Raw genomic sequence first — 16870 nt, forward strand, 5'->3', positions numbered from 1 at the left:
GGGGCGGGGTAAGGCTTTGGGGAAGGGGCGGAGCAGGGCTTTAGGGGCAGGCACAACGGCGGGGGGGGGGGGGGGGGGGGCACAGCGGGGGCTGGGGAAGGAGCAGGCGGGGCGGGTCTGTCCGGGGGTGTCGCTGTCCCTGCAGCGGGGGTTTAGAGCCGGGCTCCCCCGGGGCAGGGGGCGGGGGCCGCGGGGGGTGCAGGGGGCGGGGCTTTGGGGGCGGGCACAGCGGGGGGCGGGGCTTTGGGGCGGGCACAGCGGGGGTCCAGGGCAGGGCTTTGGGGGCGGGCACAGCGGGGTGCAGGGGCGGGGCTTTGGGGGCGGGCACAGCGAGGGGCGGGGCTTTGGGGCGGGCACAGCGGGGGCTGGGGAAGGACTCATTCCGGCCGGGGCGGGTCTGTCCGGGGTGTCGCTGTCCCTGCAGCGGGTGTTTAGAGCCAGGCCCCGGGGCAGGGGCGGGGGCAGCGGGGGCAGGGGCGGGGCTTTGGGGCGGGCACAGCGGGGGCGGGGCTTTGGGGCGGGCGGGGGGGCAGGGGCGGGGCTTTGGGGCGGGCACAGCGCAGGGGCGGGGCTTTGGGGCGGGCACAGCGAGGGGGCGGGGCTGTGGGGCGGGCACAGGCGGGGGGCGGGGCGGGGGGGGCGGGCCCAGCGGGGGCAGGGGCGGGGCTTTGGGGCGGGCAGGGGCGGGGCTTTGGGGCGGGCACAGCGGGGGCGGGGCTTTGGGGCGGGCACAGCGGGGCAGGGGCGGGGCTTTGGGGCGGGCACAGCGGGGCGGGGCTTTGGGGGCGGGCACAGCGGGGCGGGGCTTGGGGCGGGCACAGCGAGGGGCGGGGCTTTGGGGCGGGCACAGCGGGGCGGGGCTTTGGGGCACAGCGGGGCAGGGGCGGGGCTTTGGGGCGGGCACAGCGAGGGGCGGGGCTTTGGGGCGGGCACAGCGGGGTGCAGGGGCGGGGCTTTGGGGCGGGCACAGCGGGGGGCAGGGGGCGGGGCTTTGGGGGCGGGCACAGCGGGGCTGGGGGGGGCTGGGGGAAGGACTCATTCCGGCCGGGGGCGGGTCTGTCCGGGGGTGTCGCTGTCCCTGCAGCGGGTGTTTAGAGCCGGGCTCCCCCGGGGCAGGGGGCGGGGCGGGGGCAGCGGGAGTCGGGGGGTGACTCGCGGCCGGTGCCTGGGCCCGGCGGACCCACCCGGGCGCGCGCACACCCCGCCGGGGTTACAAGGGGCGCCGGGAACATCCCGCGGGGCGGACACGGGGATCCAGCCCCCGGGCAGAGCCAGACCCGGCCCCGCCCCCACCAGCCGCTTTGTGCGGGGGGGGGAAGGGGCGAAGCGGCGCAGCACGTTCCTGCGCGGGGCAGCGTCACACCCTGCACCGGGGGGCGGGGCTCTCTGGGGGCGGGGCGGGGATGAGGAGTTGCGCTGGGGGGAGGTGTCAGGTTGACCCAGGGACCCGCCCTCACCTGGGCTGGAGAGGACGGAGGCGCCCCGGGGCAGGCTGGGAGTTGAAGTTCCTGGCTCGTCTCAGAGCGGAGGTGACGGCAGGTTGCTCAGGCAACGCGCCCCCTCCCGGTGCACTCTGGGAAGCGTAGTTCTCTCTCTCTCTCTTACACGCGACCTTCTATTGGAGGAGGGGCCGTAACTCGTCACTTCGCCGCGCCCCTCCCCGCTCCCTGATTGGCGGAGAGAGCGCGGGACAGAGACTCGGCGCGTGGTGGGAGGCGCCGGTTCCTCGGCCCCAGGCTTCGCTGCCCCCGCTCCCGGGCGCGCTGCGATCGTTGGGATTCGAATCCCGCTCGCGGCCAGGGGCGGTCCCGGAGCGGGGGAGGGGGCTGGGCTGCTGCGCTCTGTCCTCTCCTTATGCCGCCCAGGTGGTGGGGAAGGTGACCTGGAGGCAGGGAGCCCCGATGTCGCTCCTTGCTCCCCCCTCACAGCCCCCTAGGGGGGCACAGCCCAACATTGGGGGGAGCAGTAGCTACATATGCGAGTTGCACTTTAATGATACAGAGATTGCCCTAAAGCACTTTATATTTCACAGTGTAAATATTTGTAATAAAACTATATATAGTGAGCACTGCACACGTCGTATTCTGTGTTGTAACTGAAATCAATATATTGAAAATGTAGAAAAACAAAATATAATCCCGTAATTTTAAATTGGTATTCTATTGTTTAACGGTGCGATTAAAACAGATTAATCATGATTTTTTTTAAGTTAATAGCGTAAGTTAACGGCAATTAATTGCCAGCCCTAGATTTGAATGTTTCTGTCACATGCAGGACAAGCTGGAATATCCGTGTGCAGGGAAAGAGCCTGGGGGGAATTGTGCTGTGAAATTATTTCCTGTTCTGACATGTCCCCAGTTGCCTTTTTTGCCCTAACAGGCTGCAGTGCAACATCCATGTTTTGCTCCAGCTCATTCCGTCCTCCCAGGGGCCGGGGAAGGGAAATGGCTGCAGTGGAGCCAGTTGAGGGAGGGATGATCAGGGAGTTGCTGGCGGGTTCCCTTGGCGGGGAGAAAGGGCAGTAAATACATAGGGGGTGGGAACTTCCAGGAAGGTTGGTCTGGGTGGGAGAGGGCAGGAAATTCCCAGGGTGGGGGACAGGGAGTGACTAACCTGCTGGGATTTGTTTACTGTGAGGCTCCAGCATTTCTCAAGTGTGGCCACCAGGGGCTTTTATTGTGGCCACAGGCTCCTGGGCTGTAATTGAGGGGGAGTCAGGGGCAGCAAAGCAGCGGCTCTTTCCCCCGGGCTGCCTGCAGGGGCTGGTCCCTACCCCCTTCCGGAGTCATAAACACTGCAGGAGCAGGCAACCAGTGGGAGTTCCCCACCTCCCCACGTGCGGTGGGGCTCAGGCTTCAGGCTTCTGCTCTGGGATGGTGGGCGACAGGCCCAGTCAAGATACATGGAACATAGGCTGGGTGGGGAGAAGTCTGTGTAACTCATCCAGTTATTGATATACATGTGACCTCGAATATTGCCAATCTGTGTGTGTCCCCCCCACACACACAGAACCCCCCCCCGCCCCCAACCAACCATCTCCCAAACAGACCCTCAGTCTGGAAAGCATTCATCCCTCATATTGTTGAAAAGACTCACAGCAAACAGAAGAATCTCAGCTTTTAAAACAATCCTCCAGCAAGCAGGGCCGGCTCCAGACCCCAGCGCGCCAAGCAGGCGCGTGGGGCGGCGTTGTTGGGGCAGGGCGGTATTTGGCTCCGGCGGACCTTCCGCAGTCATGCCTGCGGGAGGTCCACCGGAGCCCGGGACAACAGACCTGCCGCAGGCAAGACTGCGGCGGGTCCCCTCTTCCCGCGGCTCCACTTGAGCTCCCACAGGCATGCCTGCGGCGGGTGCGCTGGTCCCGCGGCTCGGACGGAGCTCCCGCAGGCATGCCTGCGGATGCTCCACCAGAGCCGGGATCAGCGCACCCGCCGCAGACACTTCTGCCCCGGCCACGGGACGGGGAAGGGCGGCGCGGCGCACCGCCCTGCTTGGGGCGGTGTAATTTCTAGAGCCGCCCCTGCCAGCAAGACAAAGAAACTCACATCTGTAGACTCAGAAAACACTCCCAAGAAATTTTAACAATATGTTGTTATGAAGAAACCAAAGTGCTAAAGAGGCCTGATTTTTCAACTACTTTAAATTTTTTTTCTCAAATCAGCATCTTTAGAGTGAAACTTTTTCTGCTTTTCTAACCAGACAATTCTCCCCAAAAGAAGAGAGACTGGTCCTGGAGACACTGCAATACCAGGTCAATGCATGGGGTGGACAGAGCAAGCTCCTATTCCATCCCCTTGTTTCAAAAATAAATTTAACATACAGTCCTCCAACAAAGGACCTATCAGATATTAAACTGATAAGAACAGATATAACTTAGATAATATTTTTTACCTCAAGGTTCCCCAGACACAGATAAGGTTTTCATCTCGAGGCCAAAAGACCAAAACATCAAGACATTTGATCACAGCCTTGAAGAGACCAAGAGACTACTCACCCCCTCTGAGCTCAAAAAGCCAAGAAGCAAATTTAAAGTTTATTAGAGCATATTTAAAAATAAACGATACAAAATGTTTGAAGAGTCAGTTATTGTGTCATTGGGGGTAGGATACAGGCTGTAGGGGGATATTAGCGTTTGGGTATTGGACGGCACATACATATACACAGTCTGTCATGTCCCCAATGCGGGGTATATGGTGGGTGAGTTCAAGGTACAGCCAACAAGCAGTGAGGGTACATCACTCATACAAACAGGTTATGGATAGTCATGAGCATAAATAAATGAACCAAATGGGTAATGATGATAGGATGATCCTCACAGGGCAGAGTTCAGTGTGGTTGGTTTAAGGCTCAAAAAATAAAGTCTAACAGGGGAAGTTTACAGGTCATTTCAGCCTTATGGGTGCGTGAAATCATGCCGGCTTACTCTTTGCATTGATGGTGGGCCGTGACGTACTCTGTGTAAATATCTCTGAACCAGATCTTAGCTCCTACATTTGATCTTAGCTCCAAGGAGCCGAGAAACAATGCTAAGAGTCTCAAATGCTAGGCAGCCGCTCTTCCCCCACTGCTTTCTACTTCAGCACGAGGAGCTCCCAGACACACACCAAACACCATTCACAAAACTTTGATAACTAGGTAACTCAGTGATGATCACTTCCCCGAAATGACTCCACTGGAAGAATTCAAAGCAAGAGCCCTTAACACACAATTCTGTTCAAAGACAGAGAAGTCTTTCACCCTCCTTCCTCTTGCTGGTTTCCCTGTACACTCCTAATTTGCATAAACCCACCCACTGACCTGTGACTAACAATCTCTCACTTTTACTCTTACAGCAAAACAGGCCAAAGAAAGCCTATGCAAGCGCTATCCCGCAGCCCCAATGCTCTTTTCTGCTCCTTCTCAAACGTACAGTTATCAGGCACACATAAGATAGTTTTGCTCCATACCAGTCCAGTTCCTTGCTGTTTCTTGTCTAACCACTGCACACACATGGTATAACCCTACCCTGAGCTGATTCCCGACTTTTGTGCTCAATACAGGAAAACGAGAATTGAGAGAGAAGCTGTGCAGGAAGTCTTCCTCAACTTGCACTCCACTCCCCAAGGGCCTTTCGGGGTCTTCTATGGACTTCAGGTTCCATTTGATTGCCAAGGTTTGTGGTCTTATTAATTAGCCATCTCCTAATGCAAGGATGCTGCATGTCAGACTAAAGATCGATTTTCCAAAAGAGCTGAGAAACAGAACTAAAGCTGAGCACGAGGTGTTACATTTCCATGAGCATCCAGAATCTGACTGTGCCCTGGCAAGTTCAATGCTTCCGAAAGAAACCAGAAAATAAGGAGCCCATCAGGTCCCCCTGCTAGCACCCAGATCTAGTCAATCTGCTGGGAAATAAGGAAAAGGTGATGAATAAAGAAGTCAGGAAATAACAAGGAAATGAAGAGGTTTGTCGAACGGGTTTCTGTCCAATTTACCATCTTCTCAGCTACCAATCAAAGTTAAAGACCTAAAGTCGACCTATCGGCATAAGTACAGATGGTTGGATGGAAGTTAAAAGGAGCTGCTGTGGCAAGTGTTAGGAGCCTGCAAGCAACATGCAGACCGTTTAAAAACACTGCAATTAGAGGCTGTGACAAAGTTCCTCCTCTACCTTGGTGTGTCCTGCGCTTATTAGCAGATTTGCTCACCTCAGTGATCTTCCCCTCTGGTGGAACCCACAGTCTGGGTCACCTCCTCCTGTGTCTGATCAGGAGTTGGGAGGTTTGGGGGGAACCCAGGCCCACCCTCTACTCCGGGTTCCAGCCCCAGGGCCCTGTGGATTGCAGCTGTCTATAGTGCCTCCTGTACCAGCTGCATGACAGCTACAGCTCCTTGGGCTACTTCCCCCTGGCCTCCTCCAAACACCTTCTTTATCCTCACCACAGGACCTTCCTCCTGGTGTCTGATAACACTTGTACTCCTCAGTCCTCCAGCAGCTACACCCTCACCCTCTCCCTCTCAGCTCCTTGCGCCTCTGTCTCCCAGCTCCTCACACGCACACCACAAACTCCTTTTTAAATCCAAGTGCCCTGAGTAGCTCTGTCTTGATTGGCTGCAGGTGTCTAATCCTCCTGTCAGGGGTGCGGAAAGCCCCGGGACGGGTGCAAAGAAGTTTTGGGCCCTAGGTGAAACTTCCACCTTGCACCCTCCCACCCAGCTAACCGCATCTGTCCGTTTCCCCCCTGCCCCGCCCCGCAGCTAACTCAGCCCCCCACCCGGGGAGCCCCCCTGCAGCAACTACTCCCCCATCCCCCCGTGGCAGCTAATCCTGCCTGGGGAGACTTCCTCCCCACCCCACCCCCTGCCACGGCAGCTAACCCTGCCTGGGGAGACCTCCTGCGGACATGGGTGGCAAGTTTGTAAAAATTTTGGTGGTGCCCAGAACCCGCCCCCCAACTCTGCCCCCCCCAACTCTGCTCCCACCTGCCTAATGCTCTGGGAGGGGGCTCGGGAGGGGGAGGTCTGGGGTGCAGATCCTGGGCTGGGGATTAGGGTGCAGGAGGGGTGCAGGCTTTGGGATGGAGTTTGGATGCTGGGTGCCGGCTCGGGGCTGGGGCAGGGGTGGGTGTGCAGGAAGGGGTGAAGGGTGCAGGCTTTGGGACTTAGTTTGGGGTTGTGATTGGGTGTGTGGGTTGGGGGATGTGTGCACCTTGTGGGGTGGGAGTTTGGGGATAGGAGGGAGTACAGGGGTGAGGGCTGTGGGGCTGAGGATGAGGGATTCATGATGCAGGAGGGGACTCAGGGCTGGGGCAGAGGATTAGGGTGCAGGGGGATGAGGGGTTCATCCTGAGGGGGGGGGGCTGTGCTCACCAGGTAAGAACACCAAGCGAGGCCGAGACAGCAGCAGCCATGAGCCAAGCAGCAGAGGACACACCGAGGATGAGAGCATGCAGCAGCTGCGGTATGTACCTGGTCCTAGCAGGGGACCCAGAACAGTACTATATATGCATGAAGTGTCGCCTAATAGAGCTGCTGGAGGAAAAGATCCAGGGCCTAGAGCTGCAGGTGGAAACCCTGATAGAGAATAGACGGGGGTTTGAGAGGCTGATGGAGCAATGGCAAGCAGTAACTGAAGGGGAACGCCCAGGGGCACAGGGGGGAGCAGGGGCTGAGGCCAAGGAAGGGGGACCACCAGAGGAGGAAGATGGGCGGTGGAAGCATGTGACCGTGAGAAGCAGGCCAAGGAAAGGAGAGCCAGTGAGGGGAAATTGAGCTAAGGAACAGGTTTGAAGGTTTGGAGAATGAGGAAGGGGTACAGCAAGTGGTAGCTGACAGTGGGAGGCCTAAGAAAAAGAGGCGAGCGGCCAGTCCCATAGAAAAAGGGGAGGAGTCAATGGAAGTAGCACCAAGTTTGGGCCCAGGGAGGATACAGGATGGCTTAAGGGGAACCACAAGGGATGATAGGAATGGAAGGAGCTTGCAACCAGGGGGAACGGAGGATAGGTTAGAGGACCGTGCTGTCCCCAGGCGAAGGCAGGTCTACGTGATTGGGGATTCCATACTGCGAAGGTTGGACAGGCCTGTGACCAGGGCCGATCCTGAGAACAGAAGGGTGTGCTGTCTACCGGGTGCTAAAATACGGGATGTGGACCTGAGGTTGAAAAGGATCCTAAGAGGAGCGGGTAAGAACCCTTTGATCATCCTTCATGTAGGAACGAATGACACAGCTAGATTCTCGCTAGAGAGGATCAAGGGAGACTATGCCAGGTTGGGTAAGACGCTCAAGGAAATTGAGGCTCAGGTGATCTTCAGTGGGATTCTACCTGTCCCTAGGGAAGGGCGGCAAAGGGGTGAGAGGATCGTGACGATTAATAGTTGGCTGAGGGAGTGGTGTTACAAGGAGGGCTTTGGGATGTATGGGCACTGGGAGGCTTTTGGGGACAGACAACTGTTCTCAAGGGATGGGCTCCACCTAAGTAGGGAAGGAAGTAGACTTCTAGGAGGGAGGCTGGCTCATCTGATTAAAAGAGCTTTAAACTAGACACTGGGGGGAGACGGTCGGGAGAGGTCCTAGTGCTCTCCACGCCAAATTTTCACATTGGGAGTGAGGACAACAAGATAACAACAGATATAGCCAGAGGGGGGCGGTTACGTGTAAGGAAGAGGGGGGGGACAGATACTAGATCTACAAGTCATACTGGTAGTACTGTGTCCCTACCGAGTTGGGTGAAAAGAGTGAGAGGAGCCCAACAGGAAAAATTAGGATGTTTGTTCACCAATGCGAGAAGCTTAGGTAACAAAATGGAGGAACTGGAGCTCCTGGTCCGGGAATTGAAACCGGATATCGTAGGAATAACAGAAACATGGTGGAACGGTAGCCATGACTGGAGTACAGGTATGGAAGGTTATGTGCTGTTTAGGAAAGACCGATGCAAAGGTAAAGGTGGGGGAGTAGCACTGTATATCAATAATGAGGTGAAATGTAATGAGATAACTAGCACTGCAATGGACAATACAGAGTCTGTTTGGGCAATGGTCACATTGGGGAAGAAAACTACCAGAGCCTCACCCGGGATAGTGATTGGGGTGTGCTATAGACCGCCAGGATCTAGCTTAGAGATGGATAGAGAGCTCTTTAATGTTTTTAAGGAGGTAAACACTAATAGGAACTGCTTGATCATGGGGGACTTTAACTTCCCGGATATAGATTGGGAAACAAATGCTAGTAATAATAATAGGGCTCAGCTTTTCCTAGACGTGATAGCTAATGAATTCCTTCATCAAGTGGTTGCTGAACCGACGAGGGGGGATGCCATTTTAGATTTGATTTTGGTGAGTAACGAGGACCTTGTTGAGGACATTGTTGTAGGGGACAACCTTGGCTCGAGTGATCATGAGCTAATTCGTTTCCAAATAAATGGGAGGATAATCAATAGTGCATCTGAGACTAGGGTGTATGATTTCAAAAGGGCTAATTTTACTAAATTAAGGCGACTAGTTAGGGAAGTGGACTGGGCTAACATATTTAGGGATCTAAGGGCAGATGACGCCTGGGGTTACTTCAGGTTGAAGTTGCAGGAGTTGTCAGAGGCATGTATCCCGAGAAGGGGGAAACGGCTCGTAGGTAGCAGTTTTAGACCGAGCTGGATGAGCAAGCGTCTTAGAGGGGTCATTAAGAAAAAACAGACAGCGTACCAGGAGTGTAAATTGGGTGGGATCAGCAAGGAAACCTACCTTTTTGAGGTCAGAGGTGCAGGAAGCTGTGAGAAAGGCAAAGCGATGAGTGGAGATGGACCTAGCGAAGGGATTAAAACCAATAGCAAACGGTTTTTAGCCATATAAATAGGAAGAAAACCAAGAAAGAAGAAGTGGGACCGCTTAAAACTTTAAACGGAGTGGAGATTAGGGATAATCTTGGAATGGCACAATATCTGAACGAATACTTTGCCTCGGTCTTTAATGAGGCTAATGAAGGGCTAAGGAATAGTGATAGAGGGACCGATGGGAATGAAGATATGGGGGTAGACATTACGGTATCTGAGGTAGAAGCCAAACTTGAACAGCTTAACGGAAGCAAATCAGGGGGCCCGGATAATCTTCATCCTAGAATATTAAGGGAATTGGCGAGGGATATTGCTAGCCCGTTAGCGATAATCTTTAATAAATCCTAAATTCGGGATTGTACCGACTGACTGGAGATTAGCTAATGTAGTTCCTATATTCAAGAAGGAAAAAAGTGACCCGGGAATTATAGGCCTGTTAGTCTAACATCTGTAGTATGCAAAATCATGGAAAAAATCTTAAAAGAGAGAGTGGTTCCGGAGCATGAGGCCGATGGCACTGGGATAGATTACAGCATGGATTTACAAAAGGTAGATCGTGCCAAACCAACTTGATCTCCTTCTTTGAGAAAGTAACAGATTTTTTAGACAAGGGAAATGCGGTGGATCTAATATATCTGGATTTCAGTAAGGCGTTTGATACAGTACCGCATGAAGAATTACTGGTTAAATTGGAAAAGATGGGGATCGAAATGAAAATCCAGAGGTGGATAAGGAGCTGGTTAAAGGGAGACTGCAGAGGGTAGTATTGAAGGGTAACTGTCCGGTTGGAGGGGGGTTACCAGTGGAGTTCCTCAAGGCTCGGTTTTGGGTCCGATTTTATTCAATCTATTTATTGCTGACCTGGGAACCAAGAGTAGGAGTGGGCTGATAAAGTTTGCGGATGACACCAAGTTGGGGGGTATTGTCAATTCGGAAGAGGATCGGGATATTCTCCAGGGAGATTTAGATGACCTTGTAAACTGGAGTATTAGTAACAGGATGAAATTCAATAGTGAGAAGTGTAAGGTTATGCATTTAGGGATGTCTAACAAGAACTTTAGTTATAAGCTGGGGACACACCAGTTGGAAGTAACGGAGGAGGAGAAGGACCTAGGAGTCCTGGTTGATCGCAGGATGACTATGAGTAGGCAATGTGATGTGGCCGTTAAAAAGCTAATGCGGTCTTGGGTTGCATTAGGCGAGGTATTTCTAGTAGGGATAAGGAGGTGCTAGTCCCGTTATATAAGGCGTTGGTGAGACCTCATTTGGAGTATTGTGTGCAGTTTTGGTCTCCCATGTTTAAGAAGGATGAATTCAAACTAGAACGGGTACAAAGAAGGGCCACTAGAATGATCCGAGGAATGGAAGGCCTTTCGTATGAAAGGAGACTTGAGGAGCTCGGTTTGTTTTCCTTAACCAAAAGAAGGATAAGAGGAGATATGATTACACTCTTTAAATATATCAGAGGGATAAATACCAGGGAAGGAGAAGAATTATTTCAGCTCAGTGCTAATGTGGACACGAGGACAAACGGATATAAACTGTCAGTCAGGAAATTCAGGCTTGAAATTAGACGAAGGTTTCTAACCATCAGCAATACTGGAACAGCCTACCGAGGGAAACAGTGGGGGCGAAGGACCTCCATGACTTTAAGATTAAGCTAGATAAGTTTATGGAGGGGATGGTATGATAGGATAACGGGCTTAGTCAATAGGTCAATTAAGTGCCACACTGGTAAATAGTACAATGGGTCAATGGTATGATATAACCTTTTCCAGAGGGTTTGGCTGGAGAGTCTTGCCCGCATGCTCGGGGTTCAGCTGACCGCCATATTTGGGGTCGGGAAGGAATTTTCCTCCAGGGAAGATTGGCAATGGCCCTGGAGGTTTTTCGCCTTCCTCCGAAGCATGGGGCAGGGGTCGCTTGCTAAGGAGTGGGTGGATCGGCTTATGTGGCCTGCATCTTGCAGGAGGTCAGACTAGATGATCATAATGGTCCCTTCTGATCTTGAATTCTATGATTCTATGAATGGAGACACTCCCCCCCACCCCAGGGGATGCTGGGACATGCCGGCCATTTCTGGGAGTGGCACGGAGGGACGGAGGCAGAGTGGGCAGGGAGCCACCTCAGTGCTGCTGGCACATCTCTGCACACCCATGGGGGGAGGGGAGCAGAGGGCCTCCATGTGCTGCCTGGGGTAGGGGCAATGAACAGAGCTGCCTCCCCTCCCGGGTCTATTACAGGAGTGGGTGGGTGGTGTCTTTTGGCCTGCAAGGTGCAGCAGGTCGGACTAGATGATCACATTGTTCCCTTCTGACCTTAAAGGCTTTGAGTCTAAAAGGGAGAGGGAAGTAAAGATATTTTTTTTTAAATAAACCAAACATTGTAATACCAGATAACTCCAACAGCTCATTGTACAGTCCCACCCCTTTCTTCCTCCACTGTGTGTTGAATGACCTGCAGGACATTGATTCTCTCATTTCATTGATAAACTGATACAACGTGACTGAAATAAAACCAATTCCCAGTAGAGAAAATGTCACTTCCCTGCATTGGCTGGGAATCGAACCCAGGTCAACTGCTTGGAAGGCAGCTATGCTCACCACTATACCACCAATGCATCTGGCAAAAGTGCCACTTATGCTTGCCCAATGAGGCTAGAGCAGCATTGAGGCACTTTTCTGCCTGTTAAAATGTACTGGATTCTCATCACTAAAAACACCTCCATCTTCACTTGGGTTTGAACCATCAGCCTTTCAATTAGCCAGCAAAGCCTTTCAATTAGCCAGCAAAGTTGTTAATCACAGGGTATGTCTACACTATGGGATTATTCCAATTTTACAGAAATTGTTTTTTGGAAACAGATTGTATAAAGTCGAGTGCACGCGGCCACACTAAGCACATTAATTAAGTGGTGTGCGTCCATGTACGAGGCTAGTGTCAATTTCCAGAGTGTTGCATTGTGGGTAGCTATCCCATAGCTATCCCATAGTTCCCGAGTCTCCCCGCCCATTGGAATTCGCGTTGAGATCCCAATGCCTGATGGGGCAAAAACAGTGTCATGGGTGATTCTGGGTAAATGTTGTCACTCAATCCTCCCTCCGTGAAAGAAACGGCAGACAATCATTTCGTGCCCTTTTCCCTGGATTGCCCGGGCAGACGCCATAGCACGGCAACCATGGAGCCCGTTCAGCCTTTTTTCACTGTCACCGTATGTCTACTGGATGGTGCTGACAGACGCGTACTGCAGCGCTACGGCAGCATCCCCTTGCCTTTTGCAAGTTAGCAAAGATAGTTACTAGCCATCCCATCCCATCTGCTGCTTTGCAAGTTGACAATGACAGTGACCAGTCATAATGTACTGTCTGCTGCTGTCATGGGTGCTCCCCCGGTCATTCCCTTCTTTACGTTTTGTCTAAAGGGAGAGTCAGTCCTGTCTAGACTATCAGACAAGCCTACTAAAGAACCAGAGAGGCAAACAGCCACTCCGGGTCAGAGCCCCAGACATCCCGCAGAAATGATGAGCTGCATGCCATTCTAGGGGGTGCCCCTGCAACAACCACACCCATTGCTTCCCTCCTCCCCCACCCCTCCTGGGCTACTGTTGCAGTTATCCCCCCATTTGTGTGATGAAGTAATAAAGAATGCAGGAATTTGAAACAACACTGACTTTATTGCCTCTGCAAGTAGAGCTCAAAGGAGGAGGGGGGGCAGCCTCCAGCTGCTATGATATTCCAGGCAGGACTGAATCTCCATTAGACAAAGCTTAAAGAAGAGAATGACCTGGGAGTCATTCACATTTTTGCCCAGGTGCCCCTGGGCGACCTCACCGAGGTCAGCCAGGAGCACTCACGGGATGACGATGACTGATACCAGTCCTACTGTACCGTCTGCCATCTGGAAGGGAAGGGAAGGGAAGGGGATGCTGCTGTGTAGTGCTGCAGCACAACATGTGCCAGCAGAATCCGGTAGACATACGGTGACATTGAAAAAAAGCGAGAAATTATTTTTTCCCTTTGCTTTCACGGGGGAGGGGGGGCAATGACATATACCCTGAACCACCCGTGACAATGTTTTTGACCCTTCAGGCTTTGGGAACTCAGCCAAGAATTCAAATGGTTTTGGGAGAGTGCGGGAACTGTGGGATAGCTACAGTCATCAGCCGCCCCTCCCTCCATGAGCGTCCATTTCATTCTTTGGCTTTCTGGTACGCTTGTCTCAGCTCCTTAAGTTTCAGCACTGTGTTGAGTCCCTGATGTGGCCTCTCTCCATCATAGCCTGGGAGATTTTTTTCAAATGTTTTGGCATTTCGTCTTTTGGAATGGAGTTCTGATAGAACAGATTCATCTCCCCATACAAAGATCAGCTTCAGTATCTCCCCTACAGTCAATGCTGGAGCTCTTTTTGGATTCTGGGACTGCATGGTCACCTGTGTTGATCGGCGCCCACGCTGGGCAAGCAGGAAATGAAATTCAAAAGTTCATGGGGCTTTTTCTGTTTACCTGGCCAGTGCATCCGAGTTCAGATTGCTGTGCAGAGCGGTCACAATGGTGCACTGTGGGATAGCACCCGGAGGCCAATACCGTTGAATTGTGGCCACATTAACCCTAATCCGACATGGCAATGCCGATTTCAGCGCTACTCCCCTCTTCGGAGAGGAGTACAGATACCGGTATTAAGAGACCTTTATATCGATATAAAGGGCTTCGTTGTGTGGATGGGTGCAGGGTTAATGCGATTTAACGCTGCTAAATTCGATATAAACTCGTAGTGTTGACCAGGCCAGAGAGAGCAGCAGGTTTCCCATATTGTTTCCCGCTCTTGTTTTCTTGACTAGTTTCTCCTCTGCACCAACTTGCTATTTTTCTTTATGAGCCTGGCTAGCTCAGTGGGCAGAGCATCAAATTTTTAATCTGAGGGTCCAGGGTTCAAGTCCCTGGTCAGGTGATAAACTACTCCCCAAGATCTTACACTGTCTTGCTGGAGTCCTCTTTGATGTTACTTTTTCTCTTCAGGATTTTCCCTTTCCTCAGAAGGGCCTTTTTGTGTGTGGTTTGAAGGGGCAACTTCCTGACAGCCCCTCTGTCCTTGCAGCCTGGAGGAATAAAGGCCTCTGGGCATAGAGCATGTTCCTCCCCTGCACGCGCGCGCACACACACACACACACACACACACACACACACACACACACAGAATATCCCTAAGGAATTAGAATCACCTGCTGCCTTCCTCTGTCCTGCTGGATCCCCAAATGAAGATGCTCTTCAGCCTAAACCCATGTCGCCTCTTTTCCCAGTGCCCCTCAGACCCAACCCTCAGTCCCTCCTATGCTCACTGCTCCTCACTCCCAACCCGAGCCTGCTCCTCTTCACCCTTCTCCTCTGTCCCAACCCACAGGCCCCTTCTCCTCATGCTGCTCCTCAATCCCAATCCACGGCTCCCTCCTTCCCTCCAGCAGCAGGTGCTTCAGACCCGCTCAGGAAGATTTTATTGCAAGGTTTTGTGTATGAGTCTGCATGTGGATTTTACAGTGTGTTGGAAATAGGTTGGGTTGCTTGCCGAAATGATCACTTGTGGTTGGTGCTGGACTCCCAGTCTCCATGTTATTGGGGGCAGGAGAAATAAAGGGTTGTTATCCTTGTTGTGTGAATCGAGGGCAGCACAACTGTGCTTGGCAGACCCCGATTGAGGGACTCACCCTCAATTCAATAGCACTTGCTAGGCAGGGGACAGGGGTTCCAAAGCTGAGTGGGCTGGGGTCTGGGTCCCAATGCTAAAATTTAGGTGTCAGACCAACTTTAGGACAGGGTGGCTGTAGAGGGATGAGTGAGTCCCTAGACAACATAGTGAGTATGGAGCCTTCTTATATTCCCCCCTTTTCCACCCAGGATGGCAGGTGAACTGTACAGAGGCACCTCTGGGCTTGCTCTGACTAAGGACAACAGCTGTGAGTGGGGTGCAGAGCGGGGATGGCTCATGTTAAAGGACTTTGGTTGCTGGACTTACGAACCGTAGGGAGAAGGACACTGCCCAGCTTATCTGGGGGGTGGGTCTTTCCCTTGTGGTTTATGTTTATGTGTTGGGGCTGCTGACATGACTTCTACTAACCTTGGGCTTACATTGCAGTGTAGACATACCCTGAGAGGGCATCTAGACTGTGATAAAATCCCACTGGCCCGGCTGGCCTGGATGATCTGATTTGGGCTCCTGGGGCTCAGGTTGTGGAGCTAAAAACTACAGCGTAGACATCTGGGCTCAGACTGGAGCCCAGGCTCGGAGACCCTCACCCCTCATGGGGTCTTGGAGGCTGGGCTGAAGCCCAAGTGTCTACGCTGAATCAACTGACCCAGGGTTTGAGAATAGTGACTTGGGTGTGTTAATGGCAGTGTAGACATAATGCTGGGCTATGTCCACACTGCAATGAAACACCCAGCGCTGTCCCGTGCCAGTGCAGGCTCCCAGGCTAGCCATGGGGTGGTAAATTTGCAGCGTAGACCTCTCGGCTCAGGGTCAATACCGGGCTCTGGGAGCCCTCAAGGTTGGGAGGGAGTTTAGCAAGCAAACAAGGTAAAATGGCAGTGGAGTATTAGCCTGGACTCAATGGCATTTCTCCATTGGTCTGTCTGCTTTGGGGCAGAGACAATAACACGTCCTGCTGCATTCGTTATTTCAAAGGGCAGTTTAGGATTTTCATTCTCACACACGGTGCACAAAGCAGGACTCAACCCTCGGTGCAAACTAAACAAGCTGCCCACAGGTTCTGCCAGCCACAATGAGCCATTCAGTGTGAGAGCCCAGACCTGCCCCTGTCCCAGAGGAAGCAGGATCATCTGTGACAGGCTGGAACACTGACCTATCAGCTCTTAACTCCCAAATTTTCAGTAAGTCTGTTATCAGTGCCTGTGAGTATAATTTAAACAACTATACTGGGCTGGACCAAAGAGCTCTGTGTTTTGTCTTCCCACAGTAGCCAATACCAGGTTGCCCAAGAGTTAGTCAATAAGGCACCACTGGGAATTGAACCCAGGATCTCCTGTTTACAAGGCAGGTGCTTTAGCCAGCTAAGCCATGGTGCCTGCCTGTGGCAACAGCACAGTGTCTGCCCACACCTGACTCCCTGCCATCCCCACTGGGGCCTGACAAGCTTTGCTTGTGTTTGGATTCTGCAAAGCAGAGGAGCAGGTGAGGTTTTCCTTGCTAGCTGTGTGTGTGTGTGTGTGTGTGTGTGTGTGTGTGAGAGAGAGAGAGAGAGAGAGAGAATCTTTGGCCAGGTCTGCACTACAAGGTTACTTCAGCATCATTATATTGCTCAGATGCGTGAAAAACACACAACGCTCCCTCGGTCAGCAGCTTGTGGCTGGTGCACACACTGCAATACCACGTCTGGCGACAAAATTGCCCTGTTCTGGTGACAAAATAAAACCACCTCGACGAGAGGCCTAGTGCTTTTTGCAGCAAACTTAAAGTGACAAATGTCAGTGTAAATGCTGCTGGTCATTATATCACCATAACTGGCCTCCACCAGTATCCCTCCATGCCTGCCGTGAACTCACCTGCCCTGCATTCCT

General features: G+C 52.9%; 2 non-coding genes and 1 pseudogene across 2 annotated transcripts; all 3 read right to left on the bottom strand.

Annotated features, from left to right (window-relative positions):
- Positions 1-3714: 3714 nt before the first annotated feature.
- Positions 3715-3921, bottom strand: LOC120389498 (annotated as a pseudogene).
- A 7929-nt stretch (positions 3922-11850) lies between these two features.
- Positions 11851-11922, bottom strand: TRNAG-UCC. Its single transcript has one exon. It is a non-coding gene; the product is annotated as a tRNA-Gly (tRNA).
- Positions 11923-16304: 4382 nt separating this feature from the next.
- TRNAT-UGU lies at positions 16305-16378 on the bottom strand. Its single transcript has one exon. It is a non-coding gene; the product is annotated as a tRNA-Thr (tRNA).
- Positions 16379-16870: the final 492 nt, after the last annotated feature.

This window comes from Mauremys reevesii, linkage group 23 (genome assembly GCF_016161935.1).
Source record: "Mauremys reevesii isolate NIE-2019 linkage group 23, ASM1616193v1, whole genome shotgun sequence".
NCBI lineage: Eukaryota > Metazoa > Chordata > Testudines > Geoemydidae > Mauremys > Mauremys reevesii.